This window comes from Bidens hawaiensis, unplaced genomic scaffold (assembly GCF_021521415.1).
Source record: "Bidens hawaiensis isolate Kalapana, Puna unplaced genomic scaffold, B.hawaiensis_p1.1 tig00012418_1, whole genome shotgun sequence".
Classification (NCBI taxonomy): Eukaryota; Viridiplantae; Streptophyta; class Magnoliopsida; order Asterales; family Asteraceae; genus Bidens; species Bidens hawaiensis.
The window spans coordinates 582,461-601,266 of NW_027492014.1; the positions used below are offsets into that span (position 1 = coordinate 582,461).

General features: G+C 37.0%; 1 pseudogene; it reads left to right on the forward strand.

Moving 5' to 3' along the window:
• Positions 1-1,207: 1,207 nt before the first annotated feature.
• Positions 1,208-16,130, forward strand: LOC143540969 (lignin-forming anionic peroxidase-like; annotated as a pseudogene).
• Positions 16,131-18,806: the final 2,676 nt, after the last annotated feature.

Below are 18,806 nucleotides of genomic sequence, written 5' to 3' on the forward strand. Positions count from 1 at the left end.
ATAGTCTGATAGCGCGACAGATTTACTATAGCGGACATGGCAAAGATAGAGAATATGTTAGGGGATTATAGCCGTGAGCCCGTGACTGATGTATTAAAGCTCAGGGGAGCTTCAGCAGACCTTTGGGTTATTTGATAAGAAGGTCATCACGGCTAGAAATTGAGGAGATTGCAAGAGGTACAAGTGATATAGCGGATGACAGTTTGAAAAAATCAAGCCACCAAGAGAGAAATTGTTGGATTGTGGAGGCCTTCACGAGTTTGTGCTTGGACGTTTTAATGAAGACAAAAAAATCGTTTTTGCTCTTGGTCGTGGTTCTTTTAACTTCTTTGTTTATCCGGTCTATATATAATATTAAGTACAAAAAAGTTTAGTTTTAAACAATGTCAAAGTTTTTAAAAACAAAATGTACTTTATATTCTATATAAATTAGTTTAAAAAAGAATATATAGAAATATAGATAAATAAAAAAACTAACTGTTTTAATTTACAATAACTATTACAAATTTAAAAAGAAAAGACTAGGTTGTATTATAAATTATAGTAATAATATTGCCTCAGTTTCACTTTACTGAGATGGTTATATAATTATTAAGATGTAAAATAGAAGATAATGGATTTAAGACAAATATAGTGTAGAAAAGTAATCGTTCAAAAATAATAATACAATATTGTTGTTTTCTTTTAAAATATACAAATTTGGCATTTAATGTGTGCTGACATTTTCTTCTTCCGGGTTAAATAGAATTAATTAGCACATCCTGTAAAACTTAATAGACTGAAAGAGTCATCCATATAACATGAATGAATGTATGCGGTTTGATTTTGTCTATAAAACACAACTAAAAGAATGACTTTATTCTTTTTATATTTGGATTGCTGTTTGTTTTAATACACTACTAGCTGGCATTGGATACATGTTTTACGTTACAATTTTAATTTTTTAATAAGGAGATTAGGTAGTTAACTTTATTGACTTGATGAAAAAGTCAAATAAATATTTTGTTGAGCCAGCTTCCATGCATCAGCCAGCAACAAGAGAACAAAGTCAGAACATTGTATATTATACAACTGTTGATCAAACAAAGAAACCTTTACCACACGATTTACATACCCCAAACACTAGCTATAAATCTCCACCAACTTGCCCTTTCATTTACATCATACATTCATACCAATTCAAAGAAACCAAAACACCCTAACTCAAATGGCTTTCCCAAGTATTATTACACATACCTTATTCTTGCTAGTTTTTTCTATCACTTACAATACACCATGTGAAGCACAGTTGTCGTCTACATTCTACGACGGTTCATATAACAAACCATAATAAAGAATAAAATAATCAAAGAAAGAAATGAAGAAATAAGAAAGAAAAGAGAAGAAGTAAAAGGAAGAATGGAAAATATAAAGGAAAATTCCATCCCACATTGGTGGAGGGAAGAAAATGAAAGGCTTCCACCATGGTATAAATAGGATTTCTAACTCTTGTCCCACATCGCTAGATTACAAAATTTGTAAGCTCTTCATAAGGAAGAGAGTTCACATGATAATATTCTTATGTGCCAAATCACACCCAGTAGTCCAGCGGAGGGTGCGAAGCACCCGACGCGCACGGGCTCGGGCAAAGTGCGATGGGCGCAATGTGGCGCTTTAATGGCGCGTAAAAGTTACGCAGCATTGGCACGTCACCTGACACGTGTCGAGCCACGTGGCATAGCTAGGGCTGACTAGACAACCTTACTGCAACTTCGCGATACGCGAAGATTCCTTCGCGATACGCGAAGATGCTCAAATTCAAGTATAAATAGGGCAGAAATCTGGACTTCACAACTCATTCAAAAATTTTCTCTCTTCTTAAAAACTGGTATTATACCCGAGTAATTGTAACGGTACCTCTCCGATCGAAAGGAACTTATATCACGAATCCAAAAGCTCTACCTTAACAAGGTATGACATTGTGCCATCGTGTAAAGTTTCATGTCTCGTGATTATCGTTATAATTATGGGTTTAAACTAATATAGATATACTACATTGTGCTTAATCTAGGTGCTTAACATCAGAAGGCTTGTTAAATATAAAGTTGCAAGGTGAGACATTCGAGTTTGCACAGCTCACATTTGCGTGAGACAACTGATTTTCCAATGCTGTCATGATGCTTTTCTAAATCCATTAAACTCATGACAGATAGTCCAATTATTTTCAAACGATTTTAAATACATTACAGTGATTAAGTCTCTGTAGACTTACGGGATGGTTACTACTGGTATTGTGGGGTTTTGTATACAAGGCTTGCCTACTGGGCTTTCCACGTTCCTTATTGGACAAGTGTTAGCCAATAAGTAATATGACCATAGTCACAGATACGGTCGAGTGACAAGTACATTTCGGTAATTTGTAAGCAGGCAGATGTAAAAACATCTTAATGCTGTAACTGTAAAATGTGTCATTTATAAATGAATGTACTCACCAGTATTTCCTGCTGATCAAATATTTTTAAACATGTTTCAGGTGACTTGTTAGAGACAAAGGAATGATGCCTGTAGGCTTCCAACTTAAATAAGTGGCTTGTCACCAGAATAAAGAAACGTGTTTTGTAAATTAGGGTTTATCCCTATAAAACATATGTTTGTATAAAAATGGGGTTTTTTTATCCCAATTTATGAAATAAGAATTATGGTGTTTTTATAACTCTGATTAATTTTCCTAACTACGGTTCTGATGAAATATTCCACTGCAAATTATTTTAATAAACATCGATACCACCACTCAACGTTCACGGCTCCCCTCCCGGGGTATAGGGGTCGGGGCTGTGACAGTTCATGCCCCAATGCACTACGTACGATCAGGACTACCATCAGAAAAGCTATATCACGTGAACGTCGCATGGCGGCTTCCATCCTTCGCCTCCATTTCCATGACTACTTTTTTTAGGTACTAATCAACTTAAACGTGTATATGCTTAACATGCATGGCATATGGTAATTACATTAGATTGTAACAGTTTTGGTAACATTTTATGTAGGGTTGTGACGCATCAATCTTGTTAGATGATGGTCCTTCGATCATAAGTGAAAAGAATGCATTGCCTAATAAGGGTTCAGTAAGAGGTTATGAAGTGATAGAGGCGGAAAAATCTGAGATTGAAAAGCTCTGTCCTGGAGTTATATCATGTGCGGATGTACTAACTGTGGCCGCTCGTCATGCATCAGAAATGGTTGGTGGTCCATCATGGTCTGTGAAGCTTGGAATAAGAGACTCAACTACGGCTAGCCTTGTTGTAGGGCCAAAAATGTGACTTGCGATATCAAAGTACGAAACCCGCTATATATTTATGGTCAAGTTAATAATTAAAGTGGACAAGAAATCCGGACACGAGACGAGAACTTCGACGGGCGTTTAACTTCAACGGGAATGCTTCTAGAATGTTTTTTTTGCTATAAATGTGACATGTTTGTTAGGCCCATTTTGTTTATGATTAGTCTTTTGTATTGGTATTATGTTTTGAGCTTTAGTAGTTCATTTTGTATATAATTGCCCAAGGGAAATGGCCCAAGGGAAAATCTTGTAATATAGCCCATTGGGTAGTTTGGAAATAAAACCATTTCTCATGCATGCTCCTCTATAAATAGAGAGCATGACATGAGAAACAATGACCTTTTGCTAAATTCTCTAACTTTCATACTATTACTCTCTCTAACTTTCTCTCGCTTCTCTCTCTCACACTATACCTAAAAATAATATCTCAAGATCCGAGACCTCTTAGGTGGCTTAGTGTGATTTCCGCTAGCACTAAGTTAGGTTGACCCAAGAACATTGTTAGATCCACCCGACATCGGGACCTACAATTTGAATCAGAGCTTCGGCTCACTAGTTGAGGGTTTTTGGATCACAACCTTGGGTTTTGATCTTGAGAAGAAGAAAAGAAGTGTTATTGACAAGAAAGTTCACAAAAACATCAAAAACAAGGAAAAAAAACACAAAAAGAATCGGTTTCTAGTTGATAAACATGACTTAGATTGTGTTCTTGGGTGAAAATATAAAGTATACTTGCCTTAGATCTAAAATTTGTGGGATTAAAAGTGTTAAAATTGGTGTTACGGGATCGAGAATCTGTTAAAATGACAAGTTAACTTTTTCGCTTCGCATGGCATGAAAGTTAGTGTACCAACCCTTGATCTAGTACTAACAGATTAGGTGAACGAATCCCTAATAAGATTGTTTCTAGAAAACTAAACTTTTTCGCATAACAAACTTTTTCGCTTCATCTGGATTTTCGCATCACTTGGGTTTTCGCTTCGCTTGGCGTTTCGCTTCGCATAATGAATTTCTCTTCACATCACTGTTCATCTCGCACAAGTTTTTCGCTTCGCTTGGAAAATCTTTTTCGCTTAGCGTGAAAGACTTTTTCGCGCGAAAAAGTTGACTGTTTTTGAAATTTGAACTGTTTGAAGACTGTTAAGTGTTTGAGACTGCTAAGACCATGGCTAGCACTGATTCTGAGCTGTTGAAGGGGTATTTGCTATTGGAAAACCAAGTGGAAACACCTCAAAAACCTCCAAAATTCATGACCTTAGAGGATAATTTTGCCAACTTCAATGGAGGTTCATGAACTTTATCTCATTGACTGACTCTGACTTAATGAGATGCTTTGAACAAGGTCCTCATGTTCCATTGACTGTCACTCAGGCTGGGGAACAACTAAAAACTCCTGAAAATTATGATGATAATGATAGGACTTTGTTGGAATAAGACAAGAAGGCATATCTCACTTTGACAGTTTGTCTTTCAAATGAGATTACTGAGACTCTACAAGAACATAGAACTGCCAAGGGTTTATGGGATGCTCTTGTTGAGAAGGTTGAAGGAAATGCTGAAATTAGGCAAAACAAGAAAGCCCTATTGAAAGAAGAATTCAACATGTTCAATCATCGTCAAGGTGAAGCTGTGTTGGATTTGGTGAAAAGATTTGAGAAATTAATGGTAAGAGTCAGAGCTGCAAGTGTCAACATCACCAACTCTGAGGTCAATCATAAGTTGATAAATTCTCTGCCATACAGCTGGAGTACCAACACAATTACAATCAAGAGAACCACAAATTTGAACGCCATGACAAACTCCGATTTGATCTCAACCATCAAGTCATTTGAAATGGACGAGCAAATGAGAATGAATAATCATCTGAGTTCTCTGAATTAAGCTGGGATGAGTACTGCATCTTCAATGCCAACTGCTTTTATTAGCAAAACCCTGGCAGAATGTGTACCCTGTGTCTACTCCAAAGTACTCATCAAGTGTTCCTCCACAGACTACTGCCTTTATCTCAACGGGAAGGCAATCTGGATCATCTGAGCCTAGCTCATTTCAAAAGGCAGTTGACAGTGTAGTTGAGAAAGCATTAAAGGCCCATGGAATTTCATCAAAGAGTCAGCCAAACAAAAGCTCCAGTTTCTGTGAAGCACTACCCTTGTTGAATGAATCAAACATCGCTATAGTTCATGCTTTTCTGTCAAGCCATGAAGAGTTGATGCAAGGAAATCTATTGCCACCTCAATTTGAGATTGGGGATCTGAGAGACATCAATCAAAAGGATCTTGAAAAGATGGATATCAAGTACCAAATGGCAATGGCCGTGCAAACATCCATAAACTTCATGAAGATGTATGGGAAAGACAGCTTCAAGGATTTTGATAGGAAAAGGATCGGGTTTGACAAGTCAAAGCTACGGTGTTACAACTGCGGTGAGATGGGTCACTTTTCACGAGAATGCACGAATCCTTCAAAGCCAGCCAATGATATTCGTTTGACCGAGGTGACAGAGGAAGAAAATAGCAAAGCGGCTGGAAAGAAGCATGAGGTGCATAAGCCAAGCAGCCCAGCTCAAAGAATTGGAAATCATCCACACAAGGGTAACTCAAGCTCAAACACAAGGGCCCTTGTCTCCCAAACGGAGGTCCAAGTTGGTATAGATTGGAATGATCAATTTCAAGAGCTGCAGAATCCTCTCAACATGGCAAGCATGGCTTTCACGACAAACGAGGAAGCATCCACATCCGCAGCTGCAAGTTCTGATGAATCACCCATTGATGAGGTAAATCACAATCTTTGTACTCAAGCTTTCATAAATAAGGTGACATATTATAGATATCATCAAGACAAAGTTTTGAAAGAAAATGAAAAACTTCGTCAATTAAATGCTGAATATGTTAAAGCTGACAAGATCTATGTTGAAAAGATAAAAACTCATCATGATGACGTGGCAAATCTTTAACTTAAGAATTTTATAAAGGAGCAAGATGTCATCTATTATAAAAATATAATTAATGAGTTAAAAGATGAAATTGAGAATTAAAACTTGATGCTTCTGATAAAAGAGAAAAGGAAAAACAAGTTGAAAGATTTGAAACATCATCTGAGAAATTAGATGATCTTATCGGAGCACAAAGAAGTACTAAAGTTAAAGCGGGGCTAGGATATGATTGTTCAGCGGTACCTCCACCGATGAATGATAATTATACTAGTTTGCCCCACTTTAGCTATAATACTTCTTCTGTTGAAGAAATGGCATATGGAATTGGTAAAGTACCAAAGCCAGTGAAAGTTGTTTCTGCTACCTCTCCATCAGCTGCTCCAATTCCATCATCTGATAAGTCTAACGTCAATGTGTCTTGTGGAGCAGGTGATGTAAATGGTGATTGTGGGAAGGTTACCAGGGTTGTAAGCCAAAAGGAGAGTTAGAACCCCATTTTGAGTCTTGTGTGGGTCTAACAAAAACAATTAACAATCCTGTCTGTAATAAAGTGTGTGAATCAATGTTAAGAAGTTTGATGTCAGGATCAAAAGCTGTATTTTGTGAAACTTCTAGTGATGAAAGCTGTACAAATTTTTGTAATGAAAGTGAATGTTCTTCTTCTGATTCAGAATGTGACACTATTTTTGATGAAACTATTGAAGTCAAGGTTGATGAACAGACCAGTCCTAGGTGCTCATTAATTGATCATAATGTTGAGAACTCAGTAAAAGAGAAATTGAGTTTTGAAAATGAACAACCAAACACTTCCTGTAAATATGTGCCACCAAAGAAAACCTCATTTTCAAAAAATACAAATTATATCAATAGTTCTCAATACTATGATCAGGTTGATAATAACTATTACTATTCTCAATAGAAACCTAGGCATTCAAATTATTTTGCCTCAAAATTTTCAAATGTTCATCATTATCAGACAGACACAGGATACAGACATGTTAACCCTATCACATCATTTCATCCCACATATCTCAGTGACCAAGATATCTATAACTGTAACCAAAGAAAATGTTTCTTTGTTTGTGGTAATCCGTCTCATCTTGCAAGACACTGCAAAAACTGGCATAGGCAACAAAGAGACTTCAATAGTAAGTTCGGTCAGACATTTTCTAAGTTTCTTGCTCAAACTAAGAAAATGTCTAACCAAACTTATACTTCAGCCAGTGAGACGGATTTCAGACCCAAAAGAACTGAGAAACCCAAGAAACCTTTCTGGCTAACCCAAAGATAAAGGAAGAGGTTAGCTAAGGGGTCTGAAGCTGAAAAGGCCAAGAACCCTTCAAAGGTTTTCACTAAGGCAAATCAAGAGGATTGTGTGGTTAAGCCTAAACCAAAACGAAGGCAGTCCAGAAAACTGTTTCAAAACCAAGGAAATCATAATTCTAATTCCTCGAGGGACTGCTCTTCAGATTCTGACTCACCAAAAGAGTATATTTTCAGAAATCATAAAATTAAACTTGGTGATTTTGTGTTTAATTTTCCCGAGACAAGTGCGTCTCGGGAAACCCTCCGCAAACTGGTTGTTCATATGTGTAGGGTCAGCCTGGAAGGCTTGTCAACAGTATTTGGTACTTAGACAATGGCTGCACCTGACACATGACAGGAGACGAGTCGCTGTTGTTTGACATCAAACCATTCGACGGCGGCACATTTCTTTTGCCGGTGACATTGGAGGAGAGATAACCAAGCAAGGAAAGGTCTCAAATGGCACTTTGACTTTTGACGAGGTCAACCTGGTGGAACAGCTCAACCACAACCTGCTCAGCGTATCTCAAATTTGTGATAAGAAATTCTCAACCCTGTTTACAGAACATGAATGTCTTATATTGAAACCAGGTTTTAAAGTCCCTGAGGAGTGGATCATGTTGCGTACTCCGAGGCACAACGATGCTTATATTCTGGACATGAGAAGCAACTATTCCATGCGTTCTGCTTCTTGTTTGATGTCCAAGGCCTCGGAGAACGATTCATCTCTATAGCATCGATGCTTGGGTCACGTCAACTTTAAGAACTTGAATAAGTTGGTTAAAGGTGATCATGTGAGGGGTTTACCAATAAAATCTTTTCATTTTGCTGAAAAATGTTTATCCTGCTCTAAATGCAAACAGCACAAACTCCCTCACAGTCCCAAGACTGTCAATTCCATAAATTCCACTCTACAGCTGTTGCACATCGACCTCTTCGGTCCAATTCAACCAATGGCAATAGGTCGAAAAGCCTATTGTCTTGTTATTACTGACGATTTTTCGCATTTCAGTTAGACATTTCTTTTAGGGCACAAGGATAAGACATCGCAATTTCTGCTTAGGTTTATCGTGCTGGTTGAGAATCAAACTGAAAAGAAGGTGAAGTGTATCAGAAGTGATAACGGAACGGAGTTTTGCAACAAAGTGGTGGATGAATTCTGTTACAACAAGGGAATTCTTTGTCAATTCAGTGCACCTTACACTCCCGAACAGAATGGGGTGGCTGAACGACGAAACCGTACGTTGGTTGAAGACGCTCGAACTATGCTGTCATATTCCAAACTTCCATTGATCTTCTGGGGTGAAGCCATCAACGCAGCTTGCTTTACCCAGAATCGTGTGCTTCTGAATAAGAGACTAAACAAGACTCCTTATGAAGTCTTCTATGGAACGAAGCCAAGGGTGAATTTCTTCAGAACGTTTGGATGTCCCTGCACCATACTCCAAACCAATGCTGGAACAACCTCCAAGTTTGCTGAAAAGGCGGATAAGTGCTACTTTGTTGGTTATTCTGCTGACAAAAGTGCTTATTGGGTCTACAACAAGAAAACAAGAGTGATCTTGGAGTCTTTCAACATTGATTGGCAAGAATTGAACCCTACTGATGCACACAATGGTCTTGACTGGATGTTTGATTATGAAAGATTGTTCAAGCAGTTTCGTGGGATGTATGTGGCCCCAGTTGTGCCAACGAATTCCCCTGTTGTTTCTGCACCACTTCAACCTGCTGATGATCAATCTATCCTGATGCATGCTGTATTAAGAGATCTTGGAGATGTTAATATAGTTGTTGCACCTATACTTAATGAACAACTAGCGGCTAATCAACCAGCCCTGGTCAATAATGTGCAGCTCTCTGCTGACACCACCAAAATGCCCGTTGTTGAAGACATCACTGATTCAGATACTGATTCATATGTGTCAGCCGACAACGAAGAAAATGTTCATGTTGAACAAGCAGAGCAACCTCCTGCAGAACCAAGTGTGGTGGAATCTGTCCCACACCTCCCTCAAAAGAAGAAAATCAAGGTCCTGCAATGGAGGTTGATGCATCAAATGTGCAGGTTGATCCAAGTCCGAATGAAGCTTCTGGTAACACCGACTCAACTTCTGTTCCGGTCGTTGTGGTGCCATTCTATGAAAACCTATGGGAAGGTCCCATTGCTCCAAAACACTTGGTTGATCAAGAAGAAGCTGGAAATGATCCTCAACCAAGTGCCTCTGTCCCTGCGACCACTGTTTTTCATTCCATAAAGAGCCTGACCATCCAGCTTGAGGCAAAACCAGTCGAGAAAATTCCACAATTACCGATCCATCGTCGACATCCGACTGAGAATATCATTGGAGATCCGTCCGCTGGCATCCAAACATGCAGCACCTCTGGTACTATTAACAGATGTCTTTTTACTTGTTTTATTTCACAGGTGGAACCCAAGGACTACAAAGTTGCACTGAAAGAGAACTCTTGGGTTGAAGCCATGCAAGGTTATAGTTCAAGAAGTTGAATGTTTGGAGGCTGGTGAAGAAGCCATAAAATAAGAAGCCAATCAGAACGAAATGGGTGTTCCAAAATAAGAAAGATGACAAGGGGGTGATCATAAGGAATAAAGCCCGGCTTGTGTACAAGGTTTTTGGCAACGTCAAGGTCTTGATTACGATGAAGTCTATGCACCGGTAGCCAGATTGGAAGCAATTCGTATCTTTCTGGCATATGCCTTGTACATGAACTTCAAAAGTGTATCAAATGGATGTGAAGACTTCTTTCTTGTACGGGAAAGTAAAAGAAGAGATCTACCGTCAGTCAACCTCCAGGTTTTGAAGATCCAAATCATCCTGATCACGTTTACCGTCTTGACAAAGCACTTTATGGTCTTCACCAAGCACCTCGTGCATGGTATGCCACACTGGCCGATCATTTAGTAAAAAATGGATACAAGAGAGGAATCGTCGATCAAACTCTCTTTGTCAAGAAGGTTAAGAGTGATTTAATTCTCGTTCAAGTGTATGTTGATAACATTATCTTCGGGTCCACGAATGAGAATCTGTGCAAGGAGTTTTCAGAGAGTATGCAGAAGCGATTTGAAATGAGTTCTTTAGGGGAGATGACTTTCTTCCTGGGCTTACAAGTTGAACAAAAGAAGGACGAGACTTTAATCCACCAAGAAAAGTACGTTCATGACATTGTTCAGAAATTTGGATTCAAGGACTCAACAGCCTACGTGACACCGATCGCTACGCAACCTGTTCTCGCTCCTGATCCATCAGGAAAACCAGTCGATCAACACCTTTATAGGTCAATGATTGGTTCCATGATGTATCTCACTGCAAGCAGACCAGACATCATGTTCCATGTTTGTCAGTGTGCCAGATATCAGTCTGACCCGAGAGAATCCCATATGACTGCTGTCAAGCGTATTTTCAGATACTTGAAGGGAAGACCACGGTTGGGTCTTTGGTATCCCAAGGAGTCTCCCTTGGAACTTCATGCTTACACCGATAGTGATTATGGGGGATGCAACTTGGACAGAAAATCAACATTGGGTGGATGTCAATTCCTGGGAGACCTATTGATCTCATGGCAGTGCAAGAAACAAGTCACCGTGTCCACCTCCACAGTAGAAGCCGAGTACATTGCCGCATCCAGCTGCTGTTCTCAAGTGATATGGATCCAGCATCAGCTGCTGGATTACGGTTTGAACTTCTATGATACAACAATCAAATGTGATAATGAGGCGGCTGTTGCTATTGTTAAAAACCCGGTCCAGCACACTAAAACTAAGCACATCGACATCCGAATACACTTTATTCGTGATTGTTTTGATCTTAAGCTTGTGAACATAAAAAGGGTCCATACGGACTATAACTTTGCAGGTCTCTTTACCAAAGCTTTTAATCGTGCCCGATTTTTGTTTCTCGTTGAGTCGTTGGGCATGATTTCTTTTGAGTAAATTTTATCTTTTAAATTTTAAAATTGTAAATATTTTTAAAATATGTCACAATTTTAGAGGGAGAAAATGAGTTAACTTTAACTCACCAAAAAGATTTTAAATTTATTCTTAGAAAAACCAAAAATCAAGTCACTTGACTTAACAAAAATATTTTATATTACTTTTAAGAAAATCTAAAAGGAATTGTCCCGTTTAGAGGGAGCCTCCTGCTTAGAGGGAGTCGGATAATTAAAATTTTTAAATTTTAAGAATTTGATCCGACCATTTGGAAAGTGATAGTACATTGGTATGTATTGATCCTAGCACGTCAAAAGAGTAGAACAAAAGACTACAAAGTCATTCATTGATGTGTAAATAGGCATGACAAACAAGTAAGTGTTGGGCGATATAAACTAAAACTACTGCCGTTGCTAGTGGCTATACGTTTAAGAAGCGGTTGCATGATTCCGTGAAGTCATATTCATGAAGGATGAAATGTAATTACACATGTCATACCCAAGCCTGTTTTTACCTGATCACAGTCGTCTTATGAAATAAGTGTCTATTTGAGTCAAGAAAAGCCTGATGGAAAGGCAAGAAAAAGAAAAACAAAAGAGTCAAGAAAAGAAAAAGAAAAACAGAAAAACAAAATGAAAAATCAAGAAAAAGAGTCATTTAGGATTTTTAATTCTGCTTTATTTCTTCATTTATTTTGATTCAAGCCTTGGACTTTCTTTGTTTGTAGTCATACAAGATCTGATTGTTAATGCCCTGAATCTTCTGCTTTATTTTAACTTTTCTAGATCGAGTCAAGTGTGCAAAACACAAAGTGTCTAGTGTACAAAGTATAAAGCGTCAAGTATGTTAATAAGAGTACTGTGATCAACTAAGAAAGGTTTAAGTCAAGTTGAGGTGATATGTCAACACAAACTAGGCCCGAGATATGATGGAATCAGTAACATGTCTGATTAAGTGGGGACCACATAAGTACCGTGCCTAATTGAACCTCAAATGTATCATGTTAACACCAAAACATTTGTCAAGTTAAACAAACGGACAATATCTACAGTCAATGATGAATTTGTGTCATAATAATTTCAAAATGGAAACATGATCTAGGGCTGTGCAAATCAATATGATTCCATGTCGGGATCGTTCTTTGTAAATTAATCAAAGAAAATAACTATGTAAATTAATTCAATATTATCTTTAACTTCAAAATGTTTTAAATTTTCTTTTGTTTTGTTTTAGTTTATTTTGTTTTCTAAAATGTTAAGTACTTGTACAATTTAATATTTTAAGTTTTATTTTTAATTTAATTTTATTTTATTTTAATTTTATTTTTTATTTTTATTGTATTCGTTTATTTTGTTTTTACTTTGACAAAGATATCGATCTTGCAAACGTTAACGGTCACGGACCGACAAAAGAAAAATCAAACAAATAGACAAGTGCTCGGATTCGGTGGGTAAATGTTTTTCGGGGTTTGAAAATGCAAATATTTTTAAAGACCGATGACCGAGAGTGTATTTTCGGTGAATACTCGTGATGTTTTAACCTTATTGCGAGATAGGCTGACCCTATATATATGGGTCACCAAAATCACTTTCACTATTCACCAAACGTTTCAGTTTTCACACTCTCTCTTCTCTTTCATCCTTTCATCTCAAACCCTAATTTACTTTCTAAATCATCAACAATCCGGCCCTCATTATCAACTATGACATTGAATCCAGATCCAACACCCTCGGTATATCATCAAAACACCATGATTCCTCCATTCCTCTTACTCTCTGGGTTCACACAGATCAAGGCGGTGGTTCATATGAACCGTCGGCTAGATCTGGAGATAGATCATCATAAATTGTGTTGCTTTTATGTTTATAAACTGTTTTTAGGCCTCTAAGATCTTGTTATTCATCATTAGATTTTAATTTTAGGTCTGTTTGTATAAAGTTTGTAGATCTAGGGTTGTTCGAAGTTTCATGGGTCAAGTTGACCAAGTAAATCAAAGGGGTTTGCCTTCAAACTCTCCAGAAATATAATTTGTGTCTAGGTGACACCCAAGGAAAGAAAAGGAATGAAAGATGGATAAGTTTAAGTTTTTCGCATGAAATGTGTTTCGCTTCGCATGACCATGCGATGCGAAACAACCATCTGTTTCGCTTCGCATGACCATGCGATGCGAAATTAAGGCCATGCGAAAAACTTACACTTAGAGAATTTTTCAGAAGGATTGGACTGAGGCTACTGAACTGTTTTGGACCAATGGACTGTTTGGACTCCTGGACTGTTTTGGACTTAATCCTTGGTTATAATCAATTTTGTGCCCTTGAGATTCCAAAATCTAAAGGGGACAAAGTGTTCACGTCTATGGTCATGGGGCTTAAGCAATCACCCCTTGCACATGCTATCTCTGCCGACCCAACTGTTTATTACAAATGGGTTTTGGACTTCTAGGCGTTTGCCAAGATTGCTGATGATTCTCTGTCTTTTACCACAAAGGTTGCTGGGAATGAATTGACGATTACGGAAGGGGTTATTAGAAGGGTGTTAAAGATTGCTGATGAGCCTGATTATGCTTACGAAAAGGGTGATAGGAAGAGGCAGTGGAAGAAGACTTTCTCAACTACTCGCCAAATCCAGACACTCCTCCAGCTCAAGTTCTGACCTCACAAGCTCCCACAACTGATCCAACCGCCAACTTGACACACCAACCACCAAAGAAGAAGAGAAAGTCACACATTTTGTCAAGTCGTGCGTGTGCCCGCATGCTCAACTACCCTTATCATGACGATTCGCTGATTGTTTATGCGAAGTATGATAAGCGGAACAGTGTTTGGGCCATCAGAAGATACAGTGGAGACCTTATTTATCTTAACCACCACGAGCTGAAGTCGTTGCCAGAACTAGACCTCCGCTATCTATCAAAAGCTCTGGGACGTGGTGAGTATGACGACACACCCAAAGGATGGGTCACCACTCAACTTTATCGTCAATCAGAAGAGAACTACAAAGATTTTGAAGTGAATAAGGGTCGCCAGTACAAGAACCCAAGAGAAATAGACCCAACTACCGGAGAGCCCCGTATTATGTGGAGGTACATGGCGCCAAAAGACTGTCATGAGATATATCATGGCGAGCCCTATCTTCCAAACACTGTCCGAGATTTTATTGATTGGGAGTTTGATAATAAAACCGGTGAGGCCGTCATCCATTGCCGTGACATGCACGAGATTCGAGTGTTTGATGAGCATGAGCTAATGAGACTACACATAGAAGATGTCAAGAAGCTTTACAACTCACCACTGGGAACCGCTGAGGATTTGGGTCGTCAGAATACAGACCGGATAGTTGAAGCCTTCAACAAGTTCGTCCGAATACTTGTTGAACTCCACTATCCGAGGATGAATGTTTGGTCTACGACACCGACGGGTTCCAATACTAAAGACTAGAGGGAGATTGTTAGGCCCAATTTGTTTATGATTAGTCTTTTGTATTGGTTTATTATGTTTTGGGCTTTAGTAGTTCATTTTGTATGTAATGGCCCAAGGGAAATGGCCCAAGGGAAAAACTTGTAATCTAGCCCATTGGGTAGTTTGGAAATAAAACCATTTCTCATGCATGCTCCTCTATAAATAGGGAGCATGACATGAGAAACAAGGACCTTTTGCCAAATTCTCTAACTTTCATACACTTACTCTATCTAACTTTCTCTCGTTTCTCTCTCTCTCTCTCACTATACCCGAAAATAATATCTCAAGATCCTAGACCTCTTAGGTGGCTTAGTGTGATTTTCGCTAGCACTAAGTTAGGTTGATCCAAGAACATTGTTAGATCCACCCGACATCGGGACCTACAATGTTGTCTTCATTTATGTGTGTGTTTTTGATGGTGTAAACAACCACCCAAGGGGAGCTCACCTTGGGTGGGATCGGTTCGTTTAATATTATGAATCTTTTGTACCGGTTACGAGATCGTTCCTTTATTTTATCGTTATATTCGTCTCGAGCACTTATCACGAACAAAGCCGTTCGTTGTCGGATCCATTTTCGAGACCTACACTTGTTCTAGCAGAAACCAGTCTTCCTAGTTTTAAAGCGCCGCTAGACTCACTTATTAAAACATTTGTTGATAACAAACTTAGTGCTCGTGACATGGTTTGCATTGTCAGGTACTTTATTACCAACTAGTTTCATTTGTTATCTTTGTTTAAAAACAAAATGTATGCTAATATTGGAGGTCGTATCAATGTAGAAGCTCATGCTATCGGGCAAGCTCAATGCTTCGTGTTCCGTGATAGGATATACAGTAATGGATCAGACATTGATGCAGGATTTGCAAGCACACGTAGACGTGGTTGCCCTATAAATGATGGAAACGGAAATCTTGCACCACTTGATTTGGTGACACCAAATTCGTTTGATTACAACTACTTCAAGAACTTGATACAAAAGAAGGGTATTCTTGAATCGGATCAAGTGTTGTTTAGTGGTGGATCAACAGATGACATTGTTAGGGAATACAACAACAATCCTTCAAAGTTCAAGTCGGATTTTGCTGCTGCAATGGTAAAGATGAGTGAAATTAGACCATTAACCGGTCAGGAAGGAGTCATACGGAGGATTTGTGGTACGCTTTCGTAATTGTTTTCAACACCGACTACTTCTTTTTTTTATGCTTTGGAAATTACTCTTGTAATCATTTCTTGATTCATTCATTTATTCTCTTTCAAGTGTAAAGAAATAAAAGCACAACAGTTGAATATAATTATTGTTTGTATTATTCACCTATATTTCATGGTAAAACTATCAGTTTTTTTTTATTGAATTTTAATTTTTTTACTATGTAAAAATGAAATGTTTCAGAGTCGAACCGAATTCAAATAACTACATTCTATTAAATCAAGTAACTCAAAATTCGCTTTGTTGAACACAGAGGATACATTGCATTTTCAATACATTAGCAGATTTTATAATTTTCTTTACATGTTTGCTAGTCAAAGATAAAAAATTTTCTGAGTTCTTAATTTAGTTTTGTAAATATTAAACAATTTTATTATGTATGTTATGTGCTTTTATATTTGTATTGAAAATCGCATTTTTGGGCTGGTAATCCCGGATTTCATATTTCATCCGACTATGTAGATCAAAGTCAAGAAACATGAAAGGTGAATCTCAAGCAATTTTTTTTAAAGCTGTGATGGTATAAAATAACGTGCTCCGATCAAACTAGACGGAGAAAAAAAAATCTCAACCGAGTAACCTCATAGTCTTGAGCCGCAAAGTCACATCATTTGAGAAAAGAACAATTTTGCTCTTTTCATTTCCTTAATTTCTTAACTATCTTAAAATTTAGTTTTGTTTTTTTTAATAAAAATCAACATCTAAGATAAATCTATAATATATATAGACGAAACCCCTAAAATCCTACGTGTCGTGATGTGGTCGCTCCCCTCTTTTATGGAAAACTCACCAGATTGCTTGATTTTTAAATAGAGACCTCTCATTGATTTAACCCAAATTCATGGGTATAGGTCTTACCAAAACCAAATAGCTCTTAAACGGGTTATAACATCTCATTGAATTAAAAATTAATCTTACCAATTATTTGATATGAAAATCCTATAAAATAGAGATATACTAAAATTTAATATCCAATTTAAAAAGAAAAAGATATTATTTATAATTAATAAACAATTTTATAGTAAAAAACATAAGCTGGTCACGGGTCACCAAATCCAGATAGCTTTTAAACGAGTTATAACATATCATTTCTTTATGAAACTCTTTCATAAGTATATTATTAACTTTATTACAATAAAGAAAATTAAAATCCAAAAAATAAATATTAAAAAACGAAAAATGTAAAACAACCATTCTCTCGCCATCAGATTGTTTTATTTGTAAATGATGGTTTTTCACGTATTTGACCCGAATTCACGGGTAAAGGTCTCACCAAACCCAGATAGCTCTTAAACAGGTTATAACATCTCATTATATTAAAAATTAACCTCATAAAATATTTGATATGAAAATCCTATAAAATTAGGATATACTAAAAATTAATATCCTATTTTATTTAAAAAAAAAGATATTATTTATAATTAAGAAACAATTTTATAATAAAGAAAATAAACGGGTAATGGGTATCACCAAACCCAGATAGCTTTTAAACCGGATTATAACATATCATTTATTTGTGAAACCATTTTATCATCAAACCTCAAGTATTAATTATTAACTTTCTTACAATAAATAAAATTAAAATCCAAATATACATATATAAATATTAAAAACGAATAATGTAAAACAACCCCCGTAATACGGGGGATAAAATCCAACTTAAATATATACGCTACTAACAAATCAATATCACCAATGGAGCATTATATTGGAAATCCGTTGATGAAAATTACTGAGGAGAATCCTTTCATGATACTCCGTTGTGATTATTAATGTGGGTAATGTTGACTTCGATGAATTACCGACTTCTAATTTGGTGATTAGTTATACTAACCGCTGAACGACCTGTAGTGGCATGCAACTCTTTTATGATGGCATACAAACACTTACCGTGGATTACACTAACGAAATTTTTGAACGTTCACCGCGGTTCCGCCCTCGATAATCTAATAGATTTAATCATGACATTATTGAAAATATCATGGTAAGTGACAGTTTTATCGAAAATCCAATCCTAGATTTACCAATGAATTTTCCGTCGATAAGGTGTTTTCATCAAAACCAATGAAATTTGTCATAAACTCACAGATAATACTCTATTGTATAGTAGTGGTTATTATTTTTGTTTGTTTTGATAATATTTTATAGAAATCTAAGTTATATAACTTATTTTGTAGGTCGTTAGTTTTATAATTTATTCTCTTAGCAAAATCTATATATATTAATTAAGTACAGAAAATCTAGTGTTAAACAATATAAAAGTTTTTCAAGAATATGTTCCATATAAATTAGTTTCAAGAAAAAATATATAGAAGTGTATAAAAGCTAAAACACAAAAAAAAAAATTATGTAAATTTATACCCGTAGTACACTAGTACCTACTACAAATTTAAAAACAAACTAATATTTTGGCGCCCCATGTTGTAGGGTGAGTGGAGGCCATTTGAAAGTTTCCATTTATAGTTTAAACTTTCAACTATTATAATACCATGAGGACTTTAGAGACATAAAAATGAACAGTTGACTATTTACAATGGGTCTATTCTTCAAATAGACCAATATGTGTATGATTGCCTAAATTCACATTACGCCCATCTTAGTAAGTCGAAACCTCACAACCTAATTAAACCTAACAAC